The 23,382-nt window shown below is 44.5% G+C and overlaps 1 long non-coding RNA gene across 1 annotated transcript in view; it reads right to left on the bottom strand.

Annotated features, from left to right (window-relative positions):
• Window positions 1–274: 274 nt before the first annotated feature.
• Window positions 275–23,382, bottom strand: part of LOC119399342 (uncharacterized) — a 74,857-nt gene continuing 51,749 nt past the window's right edge. The window contains exon 3 of the long non-coding RNA XR_005184803.2: window positions 275–495. This is a non-coding gene — a long non-coding RNA (uncharacterized LOC119399342). The remainder of the gene's footprint in view (window positions 496–23,382) is intronic.

The raw sequence follows: 23,382 nt of genomic DNA, 5'->3' as shown, positions 1-23,382 counted from the left end.
CAGGTTGGCAAAGCCGAATGGATGAAAGAACTTTATTGTTTGTCCGGCAGATAACGGCCCGGGCTCAGGTCTCCCATGTCGGGACGTGAAGGCCTTGCCTCACCGCCGCTTCACGGGCCTGCTGGACTGCCCAGAGTTCGATTTTTTTTAAGTTACAATGGCAGTCACCATTATAGCATGGTGTGTACTTTTGTATTCCTACCACGATTATTCTTAGTCTCTGAAAAGAAATTCAGAAAGTCGCTTTGCTAGGTAAAATGAACATATCGAGATGTAAACCGATAAAACGTTTATTTGGAACCATTACTTTGCCATACCGGTTAGGGACCTGGAATTAAGCCACGAAAGAAGATATATTCGAACACCTGCTAGGATGAAAATTTGCAAGTGTACTGGGGGCAACACTGATAAATTTTCGTTGCCTTTCGTCCATACGCAAGCGACGGAAACGTCACTTGGCAGCTCATTCCTGGATATTCAGTTGGAGGACTGCAACTGAAAAAAAGAAAGTGTCCCAGTGAAAGAAAAACGAAACGTATTTTTCAACAAGCCGTACTTCAGCAGAAAGACTTGCAATATGGACAAAAGAAGAAAACAGAAGATGTGTATTCATTGATGTGCGCCTTATTTTTGAGCTCATTTGTACGTGGTCCTCTTGCTGTGAATTTTTTTTGCGCCGTTAACACGAATGAGCGGAGCGATAGCTTGCGAAACATATGCAATAGGCCTTAGGTTGTTTCTCCAGGAAATTTCGGCAGTAAATATTTGCAGGTTCATCGAGCAATATTCTGTCGAAAAACAATAATGCTATTGCTTTTTCCTTCAGCAATTGCCGTCTACCCGTGCAACATTTTTCTTACTCCATTTACGCATTAACACTCAGCAGTGGGCCTCTGCTAAAGCAGCCCTGAATTTTACTGCTTAGCTCTTTTGTCTCTTGCGTAATCTATATCTAGTCTATAGGAATGTTAGTCCACCTCTCGAGAACATTTATAAGGATTATAAGATGAATGTTTCACATAAATGCCAGTTTCGTCAAATGATTCTCTATGTGACTAGCTCTTTAATATTGTTGCATGTACTTTTGGATGGACACGTGAAGGCACGGTAGGTTGGGATTCGTTATAACGGGCCATCCCAATATCATGGAATCAATACGCAACCCACAAATAACTAAGAAAACCGAGGAAGAGGTAATAAAAACAATCACGCGCAAATAAGATTGTAAGTGTACAAAGAATGCGCCAGTAGGCAGAGCCTGTAAATATAGGGTGGTCAATATTAACAGCGAGTAGACTCCCTAGCATTTTTTATGCACTTGAAGACATGATGACAGTGATATAGCTTAGTTAACAAGGAAACACCATATGATGAAAGAAACTAATGTCACCTATAAATTAGGCATCAGCTTTGTGTACGCTTAAAATCGTGAAGAGCATTTTCACTGTGCGCCTCTGTATTTCTCAGCATGGCCATGGTCCAAGCAGTTTGCTCAGAGCGAGAGGGCGTCTACGAGCATGTTCAACCGGTCACGCAGTATGATACGTTATTGTTCATCGAGGGACTCTAATAATATGTTCCTTTCATGCATCATAATTGTCACTGTGGAGAAGTAGGACAGTTGTTATATGGTACGCAGCTACATTGCTTCATGGCCGACCTGTGCAGCGTCAACATTCAGCAAGATACCAATTCCTCATGGACTTTTTTCTCTAGCTACCTGTACAACACAATAGAATTTAGACTGAGGCTCGACAAGCTCTTCGTAAACTACTCCGCGCTGCCTCTTTTGCCGGCTAAAATATTTTAACCGCGAAGCTGTTTAAGCCGGCCGTAACATGCCGACCCAAACTATTATCGCAAAACTATTATCATAAACGGGTATGTGCCGCAGAATTTGGGCGAATCCCACTACTCACCGCTATGGAGTGGCCTGTAATAACCGTGATGGGTGAGAGAACGAGTACAGAGAAAGAAGGAAAGAAAGAAAGAAAGAAAGAAAGAAAGAAAGAAAGAAAGGAAGAAAGAAAGAGCGAAACAAACAGAGAGACGGAAAGGAAGACAGAAAGAAAAATAGAAAAATTGCTGCGAAAAAAAATTCTTCAGGAGGTGGGATTCGAACACGCGTACGCTTGATTCGAAGGTGAGCGTCCTAACCACTCTGGATATCCAGGCACGCTATCAGAGCATAGCATAGCCTTGTATAGTATATTGTAGCAAGGAAAGTGGGAAAGGGAAGTGAGCGCGAGGAGGAGAGTTGTGATGGTCAGGAGGGTGAGGCAAGCAATTCACGCCCACCGATGCAGACATCGCGCGCAACCTCCGCTCTATAGCGCATAGCGTCGCTGTGTTGTCCAGAGAGTCATGGGGCGTCCTAAGAAAGTGCATACTCCCGAGGAGGAAACTGCGCATCTCGAAGCTAGACGTTTCGGTCGACGGGGAGTACGAGCAGCGACGGGCTCACGCTTTGCTGTACCAAGTTTTGCACGACTTGGTGCAAACATTATTTTTGTCTGTGTCGGAAGATGTTCACATGGTGTTTGGTGTAAACCATTTAAAAACTTTTCTAAACGTTTTGAAACACTTTACTAATGTGCGTGGTATACATAATTTTGGCGGCAAATAATAAAGCAGTTTTCTTGCCACGTTGATTAAACGAGCATGAAGCTTGCGTTTGTCATGTTTAGATGTATTACTTAAAGTCGAATCGGCGATACGTTTTTGCCTAGCTGTTATTTTAATGCTCGCTGCTGTCCTGCACGATTGGCTGGTAAAAGGTGTAGTGCAAACAGGCACCTGATATTGTGCAAACAAATGTGGCAGGCGTGAGCTGCAAGACATGCTGTTGTTTTGTTGCCTTCCTCGCCAATTCCTTGTCGTTTCTTCAACGGTTTCGTCAACCCTAGCGTTCGTTTTCTTCGTGAGTGTGTCGTCGTCATCTTTCCAGTTGTCCCTCTGTCGTCATATTGCCACAACGCTACCACCGTCCACGTGTCGTTGTCATAGAGTCGTTTTATAAACTTTGTTGTTCTTCCATCATAGTCCTTATGCCACAATGATTCCACTGTCCCCTTCCAATTACCGTGAAGCCTTTTAAGTACGAAGCACTTGTAGGGGCCGGGCTGTTTTATGCTGTACTATGATGTCATCCTACGCTGTCGTAGCTTGGCGTAACGCCGGCAAAACTACGAATAGCATAGCCATCTGTAGAATATTCAGCGCGCGCTCGCGCCAAGGACAAGTCAACTTCCACTTGTTCTTCGAGCGCCTTGATGATGATAAGTGCGGAGCGCTTTAGGGGTCCGGCAAAACCACGTGTAAAAATAGAAAAAAGAGGAAGCGAGCACAGAATAGAAAGACAGAAAATGAAAGGGAAAAGATAGGACGAAAACTAAAAAGGGCAAGAAAGAGAAACTTATAGGTAAAGAGAGAGGAAGAAATAAAATAGAAATAAAGAGAGAAAGAAAGACGAAAAAAGAAACGGAAAAAGAGAAAAACAATGAAAGAGAGGAGGCAAGAAGGAGAAAACCGAAGAGGAACAGGGAAGGCTGCCCAGCTCCGCCCTTCAGGCTTGCCACCCCTATTGCGAAGCTTCCTTAATTTTTTCGTAAAGCCATCGTAATGACCTTGTGGTGTCGTCGTCATTGCAGCGTCGCTTGCCATTGTCATTCTGTAGTCGTCGAATCATTGCCATCATTTTACGATCGTTATCACAGCAATATTTTGACGCCGCCGTGGTCATCATAATCGTCACATCTCCGCAGTGCTGGCGTGCCGTAATCATGAAAATGTCAAGTTCATTCCAGCGTCGCCACCTTGTTGTCATTATGCCATAGTCGTCATACTTTCACTGTCCTCCTCCTGTCGTTGTTTTATAGTCGTCATTTCGCCGTCCTCGTGAGGTTCCGTCATCATCATTACATCGTTGATTTTCTGTCAGATTAATTATAATGGTCAAGCTCAGCTTCAGAAGGAAGTATGTGACTTCGAGCACAAAAGTCGCCAACTAAACCTGGAAGTTCAGAGAGTGCTTGCTATGCAGGGTGAAAACGTTGTGGCGGTCCTGAACCAGGTCGCAGAAAAGCTTGATGTTCCGCACCTTTCCCAACAAGACATAGTGAGTGTCCACAGGCTGCCTGCACGACAGGATAAAATTCTCTCCATGGCAATGAACGCGCTAATGCGGTAGCTAGAGAGCTCAGAAACCGGGCGCCATCGAAAGAGCTGTCCAACACAGACGATGCACCAACAGAACCACTAAACTACACTGAAACGCTAAAACAGTACCGACAAAGCCGTATGTACTTCCCACCACCACACAAATCACTCAACCGAGAGGAAGCTGTTGCCTGGCGGCAGCTTCAAACTAATTCATTCCCCTGCCTTTACATCCTTCATCTCTTCCACCCCACACAATATCCCTCATACTGCCCCTATTGTGGAGCGAAGTCCACGGTGTATCACTGCACCTGGGAATGTCCACAACCACTGGGCTGCCGCCCTATTCCTTCACCCTCACAATCCTCCTGGGAGACTGCTCTGACCAGCTCAGAGCCGCGGGAGCAGCGTCGGCTGATCCAGCGGGCACGTGGTGTGGCGCGAGCCAATGGGGCCTGAACTAAGGGCTCCACCGAACGAGGATGATCCTTGAGGCCTGCACAAATAAAAGTTTTGTCCCTGTCTCTCTCTCCAGGCATAATTGTTCGCTTTACCAGGGAGTCAATCAAGGATCTCTGGATGAGCAATAACTGTGAGGTGATGGACACCGAGCCACGCACATTCATTCAGGATAATCTAACCCGGCACAGCAGGCAACTTTTGAAAGCAGCGAAGAATTAGGGAACGAGAAAAGAGACATAAGTTGGCATGGTATGCGCAAGGGAAAGTGCTCCTTCGAAAATGCGAAGGCGCATGCGCACTGCATGTGAAATCTTCAGATGACGTGATCCGTTTGCAACTAACCTAAATTGCATGTCATGTTATGTTCCATCAAGAATGCAATAGGCGATGGGTTTGAACGAGTATCACATGCCAGCTGATCTGGGCAGGGTGGTGTCTAATCTAGGCTCCAGTGCTAACATGCATTTATTTAAACACGAGATCGGTAAAAAACAAAATGATCTGTCGCGAAGAATTCGTTGGTGAATTTTCCCTTGAGATCTCTTGCATCATGCTCACAGAAACGTGGAATACTTGCAAGCATGATATCTTTAAAATGGTTGGTTATCAATACAGGCCGGATTTTTAGGCATTAAAAAATGTCGTTTTAGGCGCCAGAAACAGGCAGCCAAAACAACGTTTTAGGCATCCAACATCGTAAATATAGGCACAATAAATTTTCACGTAAATGCAAATAATTTCAAACGAAGACGTGAGCGACCTCTATATACAACAAGAAAACAAAAATGTTATTGCTTAAGAGGACACAGAGGTGCCAACAGTTGAACATAGCCGTGGAATTTTGCTTTGTCTCGCACGGTTCCCAGAACATGGTCTCTCCCGTGTTCTGCACGGTGTGTCATGTGTCCACTGTCGAATCAACACACTCATGGGTGTCTTTCGGCGTGACTGAGAAGGGCAGAGCAGTAGCAGATAGCCAGATCGCTAAAAGTCCAGAAGGGAGGGATTTCTCCTATTGGTCGAGTCGAATCGCATATAGCCCCTGCCAGTGAATCACTGGCGTAGCCAAGGGTTGGGGGGGGGGGGTCATCATGGTTTCAACCCTCCCGCCCCGAAACTTTTCAGTTTTGCATGCGTATATTATACGCACACACAAAAAGAACGCACGAACATACATAATGTATGGTTTAACCCCCCCCCCATAAAAAAAAAAACATTTCTTCCTGCGCTACTGCAGTGAACACCTCACAAAGTAAATTACAAACAAAGAAAAAGCCGTGTGCACATCCAATTTTTTGGTCCTTTTTTGCTCTTCACTCTCCTTTCCACTGACTGCTCTCCATGATCTCGCATTCGTCAACCGCTCGCGCCATGTCTGTGCGGCGGCTATTGCTCGCCGGCGTGTCCCACTTCACTGCTGCTAAAGATTCTTGCTGGGAGTTGGTTGAACTAGAGGACTAGGCTTAACCCCATAGTTCCGAACAGTCGATGTGGCGCGGTAACGTGAATAACGGTCTCAAACTGCACCCGGGAGCGAAACTTGAGGCTAAATAGTGTTGATATAAGCGCCAATTTCGAAAATAGACATTTATAGGCATCTGTAAGCATTTAGGCACAAACGCCAAAAATAGGCATTGATAGGCCCTATAAAAACACTATGAAAGCGCTTAGCCTCTAATTCGTGCTCATATATCAAAGTCGCGTGATAGAAGCGCAAGGAACAAAATAGGCATTTGCCTAAAATCCAGTCTCTAGTTATCAATAGAGACCGGATTTTAGGCAAATGCCTATTTTGTTCCTTGCGCTCCTATCGCGCCATTTTGATATATGAGCATGAATTAGAGGTTAAGAAGGGCTTTTATATGGTACAGTCGACTGGTCGTTTTCGAGTGCTCCGCAGGCGCAGAAAAAATGTGTAAAATAGCAACTAACCATTGCTACTAACATTATCGGGTCAAAACATGATCAGGAAGGAGAAACATGACTTGCATACCTGCTTGTTCTAGTTGAAAAGGTTTAAAGCTGTTTAATTGAACAGTTTCAAACACAGTCAGAGCGCTCTCAAACGACCAGTAGAATGTACCAATAGTGTTTTTATAGTGCCTATAAATGCCTATTTTCGGCGTTCCTGCCTAAATGCTTACAAATGCCCATAACTGCCTATTTTCACAATTGGCGCCTAAATGAACGCTATTTAGCCTCAAGTTTCGCTCCCGGGTGCCCTTTGAGACCGTTATTCATGTTACCGCGTAAGATTGACTGTTGGGAACCATAGGGCTCAACCGAGTCCTCTAGTTCAACCAATTCTAGTCCTCTAGTTCAAGCAAGCAACAACCGCTGGCAGCAGTGACGCGGGACACGCCGGCGAACATTCGCCGCCGCGCAGACATGGCCCGAGCGGTTGGCGAATGCGAAACCGCGGAGAGCCGTCAGCTGAAAGGAGAGTGAAGAGCAAAAAAAGAAAGAAAAATGTGATGTGCACGCAGCTTTTGTTTTGTATGCAATTTATTCTTTTAAGGTGTTCACTGCAGTAGCGTAGCCAGAAATCGTTTTCAGGGAGGTGGGTGCGGGGGGACAACCATATATTATATATGTTCGTGCATGCGTTTGTATGCTCCCGTCATGCTGTATAACATACGTTGACGTGGGAGAGAGACGGGGGGGGGTCGAAGAACTTTACTGAGACCCCGAGGAAATGGATCATGCGCTTATGGCCTTCCTTGGCAACCAATACAAGTGCACTTGCGCGGAACCCACTACGCTATAAATCATTGTAATTTTACTGAGACCCCTAGGAAGTGGATCATGCGCTTATGGGCTTCCTTGGCAACCAATACAAATGCACTTGCGAGGAACCCACTACGCTATAAATCATTGTAATTTTCGAGAAGCAGGGCAGCAGGCACTGTGCCATTTTTTGTCATTCTACGGAGAGCGTCGGTACCTGCTAAACCCATGTAAGGCATTATGCGCACTTTGTTGATGCTGTGCCTGATGACGATGAAGAATTATGGCAGAGTCCTTTGTAATGGGTTGGAAGCATTCAACAACCTACTCGTTGCGCAATTCGCATTGTGTGACGCCTGGTTACAGAATTCGCGTTGCGCGACGCTTGGTGATTATTTTACTCTTCTACCACGCTATATTGCATATGCTAATGTGGTTCCTTCCCAACGTGAAGCCTGTATAGGACCTTTTTGCAAAGCGGTTTCAAGCACCGGCATGGCTCAGAGGTTGAATACTGGGCTCCCATGCAGAGGACCCAGGTTCGAACCTCGTTCCATCCTAGAATTTTTTCTTATTTCGCTTTTTTTTCTTATTTCGAGCGATACTGGTTACGGACACCGGCGGCGGCGGCGGCGGCGGACAACTACGGCGCCAAAAACGGCCGGTGAAACGATCTCATAACAGCTTTCGCTGTAAAACGGGAAAACGCGAGGTGTTTTGAGATAGATTGAATACCTTACTAAATCCAGACCGAGCATAGGGTGGCACATTAAGTCTGACAATTAGTGGTAAGGAGCTTTCCGGTGCCAAATTGGCCGACGCATTCAATATTGCTTTAACGAATGTAGCTATTGACACAATGTCATCTGATGTACGTGTTTACTTATAACAAGAAACCGAGAAATCCTTGTTCTTCCGTCCTGTGACATCAAGTGAGGTCCAAACTGTAATGAAAAGCTTCAAAAGCAGCACTAACAATATAGACGGAATCCAAACATGACCAGTGAAATCTGCTGCTGATGTCTTAGCGCCTATTCTTGTTCACATATACAACCTTTGTATGAATACTTCCGTGTTTCCAAGTAAAATGCAAATTGTAAACGTAGTAATGTTGTATAAATAAATAAATAAAGTCTATCTTTTTCATGCAAAAAAAGGGGGGAAAGGACCACAGACCAAAAGCTACAAAACTGTAGCTTGAGTGCGCCTGAGGCCCACATTCATACGACATACATGGCAGAGATACACAACCGCAGTCAAGAAGCAAAATAATCACACTGTACATAATTTTGTATGGTTACATACAAGCTAGAACTACAAGCTAGAGCTACGCAAGTTTCAACAAAAATGAAATGAAGTACGCCACTGGTATAGCAGACATACGCAAACAAAAACAAGAAACCTATACACTGCTGCTTACAAAATATTTTTTATGTTCTTTAGGTGTCAGGGTGAGTACTTGACTATGAGCTGTTTCATATGTGTTTAAGATCGTTGGCAAGAGAAATGGCAGAGTTTGGTTTCCGTAGTTAGTTCTCACACGAGGAACGGTCCACTTATCAGTACTTCTAGTGCAACCAGCTTTGTCTTTTAAGGTTAAGTTAGCTAAAGATATGAAAAACTCGTTTGAGGCAGGCGGCGAAAAACTAAAGTGATACAGTAGCCGATGTTCAAAAGGTGTGGTAAGGCTAATAATATTATATTTAACAAAGAACTCCCTCGTGTGTGCTCTATAACTAACACCAGCAATATGCCTCTCGGCTTTCTTTTGTAATACCAATAGTCTGTTTAGGTTAGCTTGTGATGTGGTGCCCCAAAGCAAATGACAATAATTAATGTGCGATTGAAAGACAGCATGATAGATTCTTAAATAAAACGGAAAGGCGGGCTAGTTGGTTTGGTTGCATAATGATAAAAATTGCGCACGTAACACAAAGACACAGACGAAAAGTTCACAAGGACCAGCGCAGACTATCAACTGACCTTTATTCAAAACGAAACAACAATATATACTCGCTACACGCACCTAATGATCACTGCGCATGCGCAGAACGGCATAGCGTATTCCTTTACATAGAGAACATTAAAGCATCTAACATACAGGTTGCACTATCACATCTTGTTTAGCAAGTCAATTTCGCTATCATTCAACGCTACGGATGGATGACTGACACACATGTCTTGAAGTCTAGAGATGTGCCAAGCTTCTACAATCTCTCTTGTTGTCTGATTAGGATGAGTATACAGAACATCAGTTTGGTTAAACAAAGGACTACATGAACCCGCAGAACAACTTGCACAATGAATTGCTAAATGTGTTTCCGGCCTTCCTTTCAAATTGGCCAAGTGCTCCTTTAACCTAACATTCAAGCATCGGCCTGTCTGACCGACATAACACCGTCCACATTTGAAAGGAATCTTATAAACTACATTTCGTTTGCACTCAACCACCCGATGATCAACACGATTGCAACATTTATTATTGATATCTCTAGGTCTGTCATCGTACAGATTATTTACAGCAGGACACACGCCCCCTACTTTGTTCTTTGCCGAGAAAACTACCTTGACACCATACTTAGCTGCCACCTTCTTAATTTTATGGGAAAAACCATGCATGTAGGGAATCACCGAAATTTTCTTAGCATCCTGGCTTCTTTGCACCTCTCTTCCCATGGATTTCATTTTCTTCAATAGCCTTTCACTTGCAGTTAGCAAAATCTGGGTAGGGTATCCAGCCTTTTCCAGCCGTAACTTCTGCTCTAGGAAAGATTCATTTAACTTGTGCTTACACGTTTTTGTTAGAACTGAATGAAAACATCCCATCGCAATCCCGTTTTTTATTATTCTTGAATGGCAGGAAGCATACTGTAATAAAGGCTTCTCCGTTCTCGGGGAATATTTCCAGCACAAATGGTCTTTTTCAAAAATGAGCTTAACGTCCAGGATCTGTAAGCAGTTATCAGTGGGCTCTTCATATGTGAAATTTAGGCCTTTGCCTCTTTTTCTGAACGTTTCCATCACAGATGAGGTGAACACATCCCATTCCGTGTTAACGCCCGAAATCAGATAATCATCAACATACCTGCATATTTTTAAAACTCTGTTGTCCAAATCAGTATGCACAAGTCTGTCAATGTAGCTCAAAAAAAATTGTGCTTAGTACAGGGGCTACTTTTGATCCTATGCACAACGCATTTTTTTGACGGAACATTCTATCTTTAAACTGTACAACCGTGCTTTGGAGGTGCATGCAAAGTATTTCCAGAAACGTTTCCAGCGACATTCCGCTGCTATTACGGAACGAAACTTCATCGTTATCTCGTTCAATGCACTCTTTTACAGACTGTAGTAGAGCATGCCTGCGGCAAAGAATAGTATAAGTCTTGGATGTCAACACTGAAACCTTTGTAGCTGCCTTCTTTAAGACCAGATACATAACATACCACCTCCTCAGAATTCTTGATGAAAAATGGGTCGTTAGGTGACAAGGACGCAAGTATTTTTTGGAGAAACCCAGACACAATTAACTGCCACGAATTGTGTTCCGACACTATTGCTCTGAACGGAACTTCTAGATTATGCGTCTTTGCCGAAAGAACACTTCCAGCGTGTGACCCTTTTCTTTTTTCACGAGTGAAGCCAACTTATTTAACTCATATTTTTTCAACAAAACCAGTGCGCGTTTCTTGAGTTCCTGCGGCTTTACTTTTACTTCTTCGAAGCATTTGTGCACAACATCCCAAGCTTTACTAGAATACATGTGATCTGGCAATACGACAAAATAAGCCTTCTTTGCCTGATTTTACTACCCTCAATTCCTTTGAGTACAAGATAGCGAGCAAGCTGCCCCACAATAGGACGTTGTCTACAGTTGCGCCTTGCACTCGCGGCAACTTCTACACATTGTCTAACGCAAGAATCGTTTTCTTCATCACTTCATCATCATTTTGGGCGTTAACACGGAATGGGATGTGTTCACCTCATCTGTGATGGAAACGTTCCGAAAAAGAGGCAAAGGCCTAAATTCAATATGAAGAGCCCACTGATAACTGCTACAGTTCCTGGACGTTTAAGCTCATTTTTGAAAAAGACCATTCGCGCTGGAAGTATTTCCCCGAGAACGGAGAAGCCTTTATTACAGGTGCTTCCTGCCATTCAAGAATAATAAAAAAACGGGATCGCGATGGGCATGTTTTTCATCAGCTCTAACAAAAAACGTGTAAGCACAAGTTAAATGAATCTTTCCTAGAGCAGAAGTTACGGCTGGAAAAGGCTGGATACCCTACCCAGATTTTGCTAACTGCAAGTGGTAAGGCTATTGAAGAAAATGAAATCCATGGGAAGAGAGGTGCAAAGAAGCCAGGATGCTAAGAAAATTTCGGTGATTCCCTACATGCATGGTTTTTCCATAAAATTAAGAAGGTGGCAGCTAAGTATGGTGTCAAGGTAGTTTTCTCGGCAAAGAACAAAGTAGGGGGCGTGTGTCCTGCTGTAAATAATCTGTACGATGACAGACCTAGAGATATCAATACTAAATGTTCCAATCGTGCTGATCACCGGGTGGTTGAGTGCAAACGAAATGTAGTTTATAAGATTCCTTTCAAATGCGGACGGTGTTATGTCGGTCAGACAGGCCGATGCTTGAATGTTAGGTTAAAGGAGCACTTGGCCAATTTGAAAGGAAGGCCGGAAACACATTTAGCAATGCATTGTGCAAGTTGTTCTGCGGGTTCGTGTAGTCCTTTGTTTAACCACACTGATGTTCTGTATACTCATCCTAATCAGACAACAAGAGGGATTGTAGAGCTTGGCACATCTCTAGACTTCAAGACATGGTGAGTCAGTCACCATCCGTAGCGTTTGAATGATAGCGAAATTGATTTGCTAACAAAATGTGATAGTGCAACGTGTATGTTAGATGCTTTAATGTTCTTTATGTAAAGGAATCGCTATGCCTGTTCTGCGCCCTGCGCAGTGATCATTAGGTGCGTGTAAGCGAGTATATATTGTTGTTTCGTTTTGAATAAAGGTCAGTTGATAGTCTGCGCTGGTCCTTGTGAACTTTTCGTCTGTGTCTTCGTGTTGCGTGCGCAATATTATCATCATGCAACCAAACGCAAACAAACTGGCCCCGCCTTTCCGTTTTATTGTCTCCCTGCATGCTTGGCCCCTGCCAAAATTACTTTCTTCCTTTCTTTCTTTGCTTATTGCTCTATCCTAATGTATGGATAATTTTTTGTTTCCGCTTCCGTGTTTCGTTTTACACATGGTAGCGATACATCTACCAGCGGAGCTGTTGATGCAGGAAACAGAAATTATCATCATCCTCAAACGACACGTGCTCTCTTCGTCCTTTTCTTTATCGTGGTCTTCATCTTCTTCATCTTCATCTTCAACACGTGCGGCGATTCCTCCGGCGCGGGATACAATAACCTGGTGGGTGAGTGAACGAATACAGAGAGAAAAACAAAGAGAGCAAGAGAGAGAGAACGAAAAATAGAAAGAAAACTGAAACAGACTTCTGCGAAACAATTTCTGGACGAGGCGGGATTATACCCCGTGTTCCCACGATCAGAAAGCGACTATCTCATCCACTCGCCTATCCATGCACACTAGGAGAGGATAGCATAGCCTTGTATAGTATACTTAGCAAAGAGATTGGCAAAGATAGTGAGAGTGAGGAGGATATATGTGAGGGCGAAGAGGAAGGGAAGGAGGAAGCAAGGGAGTAAAGCATAGCGTAGAAGAATGAGAAGGAGAAACAGAGAGAAAGAAAGTAGGAAATAAAATAAAAGAGAAACAGAGAGACAGAGATCAAGATAGAAATAAAGAGGAAGCTAGGAAGCAAGCAAAAGAGAGAGAAGGGAAAGGAAGAAATAGAAACAAACACAGAAAAGACAAAAAACAGAGAGAGCGTGTGACGATGAAAAACAAAGAATAAACCGAGAAAGAGAAGTTAGGTTGAGGAGGAGGAAAATGAGGAGAGGAAATGGTAAAGCGTAGCATATACAGAAGAAGCGAGAGAGAAATGGAGAGAAGCAAACGTAGAAAGAGTACGAAAGAATGAAAGAGCGAATGAAATAGAGCGAGATAGATAAAAAGATAGAGGGATGTTTCTTTGACACTAACACTCCCACTACACTGTAGAATGCACAAAAATTAGAATAATGGGTTAAGCAAGGCGCGTGACCTTCACAGACGGGAGACGATGAAAAAAGGAGAGAAGTCTTCATTCTACGAAGATTACGTGTGTTGCGTATTCCAATAGACACGGATCATTTGTCTAAGCAATACGTATACTTCATGGATCACACCAAACGAAGTCATTCACTTTGTTTCCTCAAGTGGCCTATAATACGCAAATGTGACGAGCAGCAAAATTCAGCTGCACAATATGTGAAGCACGTCAACGTACCTATATGGTAGTAATACTAGCGATAATATTGTTGAGGCGTTCTGCTAGCGCATTCGCTTGCGGGTGATAATCCGTCCTTCTCCTATGCGCCGTACCAGGGAGCGTAAATACCGTGCTTAGAAGCTCAGCTGTGAACGTGGTTCCTTTGTATGCTAAGGCATTCACGTGGCTCAGGAGAGTTCTGTCAAGAAAGAATCGTTCAGCATCAATTTCAGTGCCTCTTGGAGTCGCCTTGGCTTCCGCGTATCGGATAAGGCACAATGACACAACTATAGTCTCCTTGTTGCCGCTTTTCTATATTGAAAATTCGAACAAAAGGTTAGCTCCGAGTTTATAGTTCTGCAGCGAGATGTTTTAGCCTAACGGATATGACCTGTAGCATCTTGAGCCACCGAAAGTCGAGGCAACTCATAACGCGATGCTTCACTTGTTGCGCGTGCCTTGGAATTGCTCTCACGTTGAGTTCCACCAGACAAACAGAGTAAATATAAACCCGACGAAAATATTCTCGCCGCATTTCTGCCCCGTCCTTTCAAGTACTCGATAAGCAAATTGAGCTTCTCGTCGTCTAACCCCCATATTCAGAAACGTTCCTTGACTTGAACTTGACTTGCCACCGCCTTGGGCAGCGCGTTCGAAACGCGTTTGTGCTGCCTTGGCACAGCCTAAAGGCAGCGCGTTCGAAACGCGTTGAAGGCGGTGGCATGTCAAGTTCAAGTCAAGGAGCATTTCTGAACACGGGGGTTATTGTTGCGTTGAGATGACGCATTCATCATTTTCCATGCACAGTGATGCAATAAGTGTCATTGCGTGCTGTCACAATCTAAATAGTATCTTTTCAAATTGTAGACTACGTCGTGTCGTGCAACTGGTCATTAGTTCCATCGTGCCAGACTCCCACATAGGTGTCTCGTGTTGCTTAAGCAACAAAGAAAGTGGCGGTAAATTACTGCTCGGAAAGCGTGACAGCATAAATACTGCGGGAAGGTTGCTGCTGCTGAAGCCAAATATTCATTTTTAAGTGGCAGAGTAAATGAACTTGATAATGATCGGTTGATCGTTATCTGCTAATGAAGGCAACTACTCTCTTGGCACCGTGTATGTACAGAAGGGGAACAGCGCGTAAGCACACATTGCGAGCGTTTTTGTGAATTTCTGTTCGCGCATCATCATCATTGTTAGGCAGCACCAGCAGAGCTGTAGACGCTAACGTAACTCTTTGAATGAGGATTCTTGCTACTCTCCCCATGCAAACGCAACATCTCCCTTGTGGAGCGGGTGAGCGGACAGGCGATGTGCGCAATTCTCGTTGTAAACTTCCAGCAATCGGTGGCGTCCCGAAGGAAGCGCCTTACTACCTTCTTATCCGTAGGTCTGGCACACTTAGTGACGGCCTCAGTTCTGTCTCGGTAAGGCCTAACCCTTTACAGGTTGACAACACGTCCCTACAACAGCGCCTCAGAGCCAAAGCGGCCCTTTCCCTGGCTCGCATACATTATCCGGGAAGCACATAATGTTAGAACTGACAACAGCTTTTTCAGGTGCGCTTGGAACGTGGCAGAAAAAGGTAACTACCACCAAGGTACAACAAACTTGTTTTCCACTTTCCATAAGAAAGAGCAATAAAGAGGAGTATTGAAAGGAGGGCCCCAATTCCTAATACCAAAAGGCACTGCGTAAGCAGTGTACTCTCGATCACGCTAATCTGCGCCCATGTGCCCGTATTCAGTATTCTGGCTCATATACGGGACGGATCACACATGCCGCAGCCTGTCCACTCGTTCATCGACACGGACACCTATATTTCTTCGTACATCGCTTAGCTTAAGGTAACAGATGCAAAAGGAGAGGTGTTATTCAGCAGCGATTCATTCATTCGCCTCGTTGAGGCGAAATGTTCTCTAAACTGGCCAAGCAGTTACATAAGATATCTTTCTCGGCGCTAAAAAATTACGTCGACAGAGTCGTGTCCGTTGCTTGTACGACCAGTTGTTTCACCTTGTACAGAAAAACTAATTTCAAAGTCGCGTTTTTTTATTCAGCATTTGCCTTGCAGAAAATAGGGGGAAAAATGCGATCTGAGGAAAAAGATTCGCCAGATCCCACGCGTTGTGGAAATTGTTGCTATGCGACGCAGCCAGCGAGTACTTCTATGCTGTATTTTATGGCTTTTAGCCAAGCGTTACTATGTGAATCGACGCGTTTTTTTTTTAAAGTGCAGTAGCTGTGTGCGCATCGTCGACTTACCAGGCACGTCGACAACACTCGCATTTAAAGGGTAACTCATGGTGCGACGTAACGTCAGCCCTCACGTTAGACTACATACGTCAGTATTATCAAAACGAAGTGCACTTTATGTTGTAATCGTGTGCATATCATACGTACCTTTCGTTACTGTAATGCGTCAATATAGCTTGCTGAATCAGAATACAAATGTAAAGTTATTTAGACTGCTATAAAAGCGGAGGCAACAGCGGAACCACAGACGTTAAACATATATAACGCCTGTAACAAAGGAGTACATATGCAGTGTTTAGTGCTTTCTTGTAAAATTAGATAGGTAGCCCTAGAGCCACAGCTGACGTTGCACCCACATTACGCCTGCATAGGCTGTTTTTCCAAACCAGTTTGTTGACCTGGCCTGGATCCGCGGTGGAATACCCGATTGCGACGCAGAATGCTTGGGTTTAATTGCTGTTGGGATCCTAACTTTTATTATTTCCAATCGTCGCGTCGGTATCGGTGTTACTGTCGATATCGATTTTTCTTAACGCTCTCGCTTTAATATTACCAATGTGTGTTCTCGCCGTTCCTGGGCATATATAAACTATGAATCAGCTGTGGCGCATAACCGTATGGCCCGTGGTATACGGGTATCTGCGACACGTGTCTGGATGAAAGGGTTGGACGACGTACGTGGCAGGATTTTCGCATTGTTCATGTGTTCACATGACAGTCATATTCGTCAAATTCTAACCTTCCTAGCCAATTTTGGTCCACACCAAATTAAGGAGGCGATCAAGATAGATAGATAGTAGATAGATAGTAGATAGATAGTAGATAGATAGATGATATAGATAGATAGATAGATAGATAGATAGATAGATAGATAGATAGATAGATAGATGATACACGCTCAAAGTGCCAAAGGTTCACGAAGAAATGGTTCGCATTTAAAAAGCTGCGATATTAACAGCTGCTGACACTCCTGCCTCTCTGTCTTGGGCATCGAAATCACACGGCTTTGAAGGGGTCCTGGAAACGTGATAGAACCAAGCCCCTCCGTCACACGTCACGTGTCATGGTGGTGAAAAAGGCGGCAGGCGGACTGGTAAGTGGAGGGGCTGTTTTATAAATAATGTTTAGCCCTTTCGATGTACAAGCATTGTACGCTGTACTCTGATAGAAGAGATCACGGTTGGCGGCCATCGGTAATCTGATCATCGCAGGAATTACTCGTCGTATTTCGTACAGAAGTGCCATCGAACCTTCCAGTGTTACCGCTGGTGCTCGAGTAAGCTCTAGAGTAAACATGGCTAGTTCACGTCCGGCGCGTAATTTTAGCGGAACAATCAGAAATTATTGTGAAGTTCAATACAAATTCCTGCGCGGCCTGTGCTGAGCGCTACCAACAGTTATGTTGGGTCAAACTCGATGACATAAAAATAAATAAACAGGTGTGTATGCAAGCATTCGAAGCTCGAATGCTGTAGATTCTATCTTTGCAGGAACTTGAAGCCCAAGACACGGACAAAATACAGGACCTCACAGAGGTAAGTGTCTTGCAGGCATAACATGCATTGTTAATCTTGTCGGAGCGTATACAGTAATTATGAATAGTGAATATATCTATAATGGAACGAAGTGCTTCACACAATACGATATATCTGCAAGATAACAACTGTTGCTCGTACCAGGCCTACATTCTCTTTTGCCCGCTCATGATGTGCTGCCATAAACGTACCGGTTTACTGCAGCAGTAATTACTGAGGACGTATTTACGTTCATGTTCCATTCGCGACCCTTACTTCCAAATAACGTGGGAGAGATGAGTTCCCATATACCACAAATCCGTGCATTTACAATACACGCTCTAGTCAAAGACAGGGTAGTAGAAAGCCACGTGGCCGCAAAATATATTTCCCAGAAGTCATAAGTGCATTTTTACATGATTAGTCAACAACTTGGAATATTCCCTCCGGCAGTTCTTGCACAAATTTTCTATCTTTCGGCAAACGCGTTGTCGCCATGGTTTCAGGTTTCGTGGGGTGTGGTTCTTAATGTATGTAACTGTGATAAGTTGCACGCAGTCTCGTTCATTAAAACAGCCGCGTTTTTAGTTTAGAAAGCTACTGAACTGCGGGAAACAGTTCATACTGGTTATTTGAGAGAAGGCGAAGGTGATGCCAACGGTGGTTGCCGCTGTCACTAAACTAACATACACATTCATATAGGCTACCGCAAGACGTGTATTTTCAACACCGCAAGTGCTTTTGATAGAGCATACGGCCTCTTAATGTTACCGAAATACCGCGGCTGTGAATTATGTGCTCCTGCAGTTACCGCCTAATTGCGCAGTTGTTATTGTTCCTTGTGACTTGGTTCTTGACATTTTTGTGAGCGCGGAGCGACGTAACGGCCGTTTTGTCTCCTGAAGGACCACGCTTTCATTGGGCCATTCTACTCGGGGATTTTTAATTGGAAACGGTGCCATGAAACTTCGCTGCTACACACTAATCTTGCATGCTTCATATAAATAAATTTGGCGGGTATGACAGGATTTCTTAATACGAGCGCTAACAATTATTCGCTGTGGCGGAACTTGTACGATTAACCATGACATCATAGGCGGACGGTATGCCAAGATCATTTGGAAAACTTTCCGAATACGTGATATCCATAATGCTTGGTGCTCTGGCAACAATGGACGCAGCCGCCAATTTTTCTTGGGGGCAGTGGCGGAATCATCTGTTATCGTCTCCATACGAGAGGCCACACACAGGCAGAGCCGCAGTCGTTGGTGGAACTGTCGGACCAAGAAAATGCGACCGTTTCTCTCGTCGTCCAGCGCTGAACGGTCAGCGGACCTAATGTGCTGCCAGACATCGACGAGAATACTGTATCAGATTTCGGCGCGATGAAGAACTCAACCGGACGGCATTTGCAAGAGGCGCACAGCTTCGCAAAACACAACTAAAGTTATCTAAGGGCGTGTGCTTCGTATCTCATTGAGGCGTTCAAGGAAAGTGTTCGTTGCAGTGTAGCTGTGACAGTGAAACCTCTACGACAACCGTTCACTGCAGTTCATTTCACATGGATTTTCCACTCAGGTTATATACACGTCATACACAGGCGTCAGATATCGACATTACGGTGTTTCTCTACGACTTGAGAAACGCTCCACTGTTTTCTTCGGCTGAGTTCTTTTCCCACGCGTGTGTCTGCACCCTTCACATTAGCGTATGTCTAGCTTTTCCAAATAAACAAGGCATGGTCATGTGCAGGAGTGGTGTTCCGCAAAGTCAACAAAAAAAAGCTGATCGTGCGTTTCAAATGTATCCAGAGAGAGCGGCCTGACTAACGCTCTTTTACTGCAAACTGTGTATTTATAACGCCTTGTGAAGGTAATCTATCTTGCGGATTTAGTACTGTCGTTGTGGTTTTCTCGAACTCGCTACGTGTGCTTTCAGTGACATATCTTTATTAAATTATTGCTCTCTTTCATTTCGCATCCCATGGCAGCGTTATATAACCCTGCGCTATTGCTACAGCATACGAGGGCCCGCGATCGGCGCAAAGAGGAGTGCGATGATCTGCCGTGCAAACAGCTATGTCTACTGTACAGCTTCGTAACTCTTAGCTCCACGCTCGCAGCGCACGCTGTCCAAAAAAAAATTAAATAAAAGGGTTGGGATAAGGGGGTGTAAAGCGAAGGGCAGAGCGGCATGCTGAACATTTACTTCGGCGCACACTACCTTGGGAAGCTTGCAAAGAGCTGCTTGTTGGGATCATTGCGCCAATCGAGTCTCGTTTGGCGGCACTGATTTTCCGCTGGCGTGTGCAGCAGCGTCTGTGGCACTGCATAAACGCGTTTATATATGTATATCATTGCTTTCGTTGATCTGCAACGCTGACAATCTAATGTTGAGGAATCATGCTCTTTCGCGCGTGTGCGACGTCGGCCATCTGTGTTAACATGCATACATTGTAACATTGTTCCGTAACTCTAGAATATGTTGCAGGCGATCAGAGTACGTGGATGGAAAAATGATAACTAAGGTTGAAGAGCGCTTTTGCGCGCACAGGTCATTTCCTAACCAAATCACAATGGCGATCTTGTTGACGAAAACAAGGTCGCTTCTGAACTTTCGATTTCTTCGTTTATATAAGGTTAAATTCGATTAAGATCAGTGTTAGCTCTTCTCGGCATTGTTAGGGCTCCTTGCTGCCAGAACAGCACACGAAGCATAGGGAAGTCGTCGCATAGCAAAGACAAAAAAACAGCAGCTAGCATTTAAAATGCAGGGTTATGCGACTGGTTACGTTTTCGTATGAAAGTGTGCATTGAAAGATTCGACGTAACCGCAAGTTGTGAATATAAAGGGTTTACTGCGACTGAACACAACAGTTACTAAGAAAAGAGCATGAGCGTTTCGCCCCCTACATAGGTTGTACAGCCAGTATACTCTGGCAACAAGTGGAGGTCCATTATTACAGTAGTCACATCCATCTTTGTCGTCCGGTAGGGGGCCGCGGTTGTTTTTTCAAGCCGATCCGTCACGACGAATGAACCACGTTTGTCCGAATATTATTTTTCCCACCTAAGGTTCCGACCCATCATCGTCACAATGTTTACGCCGGAGCTATGCCCTCCCATCCAGCTGTATTCATTAGGTCCCGTCTCCGAACGCATTGTGTGCGTGGGAGAGAGAGCGAATGTATTAGAAGAAGGCAGAGACGTCCGCCTGAGATTGTGTGCTCTGGCCTTCTATTCGGCGCAGGGAAAATGACAAAAAGAGCATGATGATGATGGTTTATCGACAGGAAGAGGTTATGCGTATGTACAATTACCAGGCAATGCAGTGTAGTCTTGACGTCTGAGTGTCTAGTCCAGTACGGCGTTAGAAGCACCCTATTGGTTCTTTAGGTCTCGCTGACTCAAATATGTGGCGCTTGAGGGGCGTTGACAAAGGAACCATCCATAGATCGCATGTTGCGTGATCACAAGCTCCAAATCAAGTGGTCAATACAGGTTTAAAAGAAGCTATCATATGTCAACACGGGTTAAAATAAACAAACGAGGTCTAAATCACGTAGTTATCGCAAATATCCCTGAGGTAATGACAATAATTACATAAATACCTAAAACGCTTCAAAAACGCGGAACTGACGAAGCACAAAGAGGGAGCCCTCCTAGCCTGGCACATGACTGTTCTTCCAACCGGCCCATCCCAGGCGCTACATCTGTACGTGGAAACAACCTGACGGAATTCGCGGCAGACAACACCTAACTCAACTGCCGTAACAACCTGCAATTCGACAAAGCTCAACGAGAAATATTGCGCATTTCGCACATCAAGCTTGTGAATCTCCCGAACAAGGTTTTCCCATGCCGTGGAAAACCTATATCCTTACCTGAAACATCGGTAAATGGAGCAGCGAGAACTCTACGAAGGGGTGCCCGTGTTACGCTCTTGCTTAGGGTTCACACCAGTAGAGCTGCAGGTTAGCGCGGATTTTTTTCTTCTACAACAGAACGTGTACAGAGCAGAAACATCTCAGACGTATTGTGTAGTTTCCTAAGCGTCCCCGAACGCCGCCTCTATTTACAGTATTGCCGTATATAGCTGAAATTACCTGGTGAAGAGTAACAGTACAACGTTTAGGGAGACCTAAAAAGGAAAAGAAATATATCTGAAAAAACAGTTTTGCAGTTTCACCGCAAGGGCGAAGCAATGAATGCGATAGCAAGAAATTGGAATGTCACACGAAGAACGAGAAGAAACTCGATACTTGCAGCACCTGTCACGGTTGTTAGGTCTTTGTGCTTGAGCTAAGCGCTGCAAGTGTCGACAATGGAGAACCAGATGCTCTTAAATATTTCCTTTTCTTTTAAACTGCGACGCGTGGATTGACCCCCTGCGTTTCTTGCCACACTGGGGCGTCTGATGTAAGGAGTGCCCGGTGTTCTTTGTTTTTTCTTCTTCCACATCCCGAGTGGGTACAGAAAAGGGCCACTTTGTCGGGCGGGTCTCAAGGGCAGTTTTCAAATTGAAAGAAAATTAGAGCGTTGCTCAAGTATCGACAATGGAGAATGTTTCTTGGATGTTTCGTTTTCTTTTAAACTGCGGTGCGTGGAATGACCCCCTCAGTTTCATGCCACACGGGAGCGTTTGATCCAAGGTGTGCCCAGTGTCCTTTGTTTTTTTTTCTCTTCCACGTAACGAGTAGGTACAGAAAAGGACCACTTTGCCACGCGCGTCTCATGTGCAGTTTTCAAACTGAAAGATCATCAAAAGCCTGTTAGCTCACTGCAGCGGTCCGCGTCATGGTTATACCTACAAACTTCTTAATCTCATACCCAAATTTCTGTCTCCCCCTCACTGCTGCCACGTTATACCTACAAACTTCTTAATCTCATCTACCCACCTAATTTCTGTCTCCCCCTCAGTTACCCTCAGTTGGAATCCGAGACGTGCTTGCAGTTATTACGTGCTGCGTGCCCGGCCTATTTCTTCTTCTTAATTTCAAATATGATATCCCTACCCCCGTTTGTTCCCTGACCCACTCTGCTCTCTCCCCGTCTCTTAAGGTTACACCTATCATTTTCCTTTCCATCGCTCGCTGCATCGTCCTCAATTTAAGTTGAACCCTCTTTGTAAGTCTTCAGGTTTCTGCTCCGTAGGTAAGTACATAAATAGCTCGCCGTTATTTCGCCTGCACATACATGCTTTTGCACAGATAAACCAAGTGTAGAAAATGTGGTAGCTGCAATTGAAAAGTTGGCGTTGTATCAGGAGCTCGTTTAAATGCCTCTAAGAGTTTCGGACTATGGTTTGGCTCGTGGGGTACCACGCCGAATCAGTTCGCAAGGATTAATTGGACACGATTCCCGCCAAAGTGCCTCGGTGTACCACTAGGCGCGTGTAGATTCAGTGCGCATTACTGGAAGGAGCGCGTTCCTAAGCTTGAACGACAGGCCCAGATATTTTTTCCCCATCGACTTCGGGAGAGCTGAAGCTTGCAATACATTCCTAGCAACAAAGCTTTACTACGTATTGCAACTTATCCATTGCGCAAGATTTTATATACAACGCTTTCATCGAATTTTTGCTGCTTTCATTTGGTCTTCGACTTTTGAGCCCATGCGTCGTGACAACATTTTCAGGCCAGTGAGATGTGAGGTGGGTTGACATTAGTACATCTTATCTATGGCAACAGTTTCACGGTTCTTTTTTCGAGGCAATTTCCACCCGTAATCCGTTCATTCTTGCAGGGTACACTTGTTTATTGCTTGCCAGACTTAGTTGTTTCATCAAACTTCTCCGAACGCCCGTGGTTTGTGGGATTCATGCAGGGAGTTTACCTCGCAGTTCGTTCCTTACAAGCTCGCTTTT

This window comes from Rhipicephalus sanguineus, chromosome 7 (genome assembly GCF_013339695.2).
Source record: "Rhipicephalus sanguineus isolate Rsan-2018 chromosome 7, BIME_Rsan_1.4, whole genome shotgun sequence".
NCBI lineage: Eukaryota > Metazoa > Arthropoda > Arachnida > Ixodida > Ixodidae > Rhipicephalus > Rhipicephalus sanguineus.
Note: the sequence above shows the minus strand (reverse complement) of the source record. Positions and strands in the feature narration are given on the sequence as shown.